We start from the raw sequence: 1382 nt of genomic DNA, 5'->3' as shown, positions 1-1382 counted from the left end.
CGCCGAAAGTGGTCCTTGGCACCGACTTCGGTGGACGTGGGAAGTGCCGCGCAAGTACGGCGCGCCTGGCTCCACCTGTTGGCTAAAGTAGGCAGCCGGATCGGCATTTTGGTGTGCGGTGGCAAACCGTGGATGCGAAAAAAGCTTGTGCGATTTCGTGGAACAAAAAGCGGGGGTCCCCCTTTTTATGCGGAGGAGACCGACCCGCCTGCCGTGGTGAACCGCGACGCCACGGTAAAAACGGGAGAGGCTTGTCGATGGGACCGTGCATCCCGCGCTCCACGGAGGCCGGGAGGCGGCCGCCCGAGGAAATGTGTAGCCGTCGAGGCCCGCATCTGCGTGCACTCTTATCCAAATGGGTGTACCGCAGGCATTTTCTGGTTAGGCGGGCCAATGAGAGCGAGCACACAACGATACCTACGGGTCCGGCTTGGAGAACCGGCTTCGACGCCTCCCGAGTATTTATAGAGGGGTGGACCACGAAAGCACTCGCAAGTAGCGAAAGCGAAACGCCGTCCGAAACACACCGTTTGCTCGATTTGCGGCAGCCGAAAAAGGCGCGGCAGAGTTTTGGAGTCCAAGCGTGCGCTGAAAAGCGCCCTTCTTGGCCACTGTTTGGCCGAGTGCCAGAAACGTTTGGTTTTGACTGTACGGAATTGAACAAACACTTTTTCACGACTCTAAGCGGTGGATCACTCGGTTCTCGGGTCGATGAAGAACGCAGCCAGCTGCGAGACTTGGTGTGAATTGCAGGACACACTGAGCACTGATTCTTTGAACGCACATTGCGGCCTTGGGTCTTCCCTTGGCTTCGTCTGTCTGAGGGTCGGATCACATATCAAGAGAGCCTTCGGCGCACAAGGGAACGTGAGCCGTCGACTCGTTTTGACCGCGTCGGCAACACGGACAGCACGCTGAACACCTCACAGCGAGCGCCAACAGCGGCCACTCAAGGGCGAGACGGTGGCGACCGTCGTGCCAGAGCCCAACCGAAACGGGGGCGACCGACTGCATTGAGGATGTGGCACCTCGTTGAGACCGCCGCAGGACTTCGAGTCGGAAGGAAGCCTGCAGGGAAAGTGCGGTCGAGGTTGCGTACTCCTCTCTGCGACCGGGCGCGCAAGAGCTGCGAGAGCCACGGACGCGCAACTTTAACGCACGGTAAACACGAGGAGCGAAAGCCGGCCAGCAAAGCTTCTCCAGCCGTGCGCAAAGTGCGCGAGATCGCAGCCTTGCGTTGCGCTTGTTGCCCTCGAAGTAAGCAGGGTGTCCCGTAGACCGGGCGCTCGAACACGCTGCGGGGCCGTGCCTCCTCCAGGCTTTGCCGCGCGAACAGGGAACGTTCGCGCGCAAAGCGCAGGGAGGTGAGGAGGCTGCGCCCG

At 60.6% G+C, this 1382-nt stretch overlaps 1 non-coding gene across 1 annotated transcript; it reads left to right on the top strand.

Moving 5' to 3' along the window:
- Positions 1–676: 676 nt before the first annotated feature.
- Positions 677–829, top strand: LOC142792115 (5.8S ribosomal RNA). Its single transcript, XR_012890668.1, has one exon. It is a non-coding gene; the product is annotated as a 5.8S ribosomal RNA (ribosomal RNA).
- Positions 830–1382: the final 553 nt, after the last annotated feature.

This window comes from Rhipicephalus microplus, unplaced genomic scaffold (assembly GCF_043290135.1).
Source record: "Rhipicephalus microplus isolate Deutch F79 unplaced genomic scaffold, USDA_Rmic scaffold_204, whole genome shotgun sequence".
Taxonomy (NCBI): Eukaryota; Metazoa; Arthropoda; class Arachnida; order Ixodida; family Ixodidae; genus Rhipicephalus; species Rhipicephalus microplus.
The sequence above is the reverse complement of the archived record's forward strand: the minus strand, read 5'-3'. Positions and strand labels throughout refer to the sequence as shown.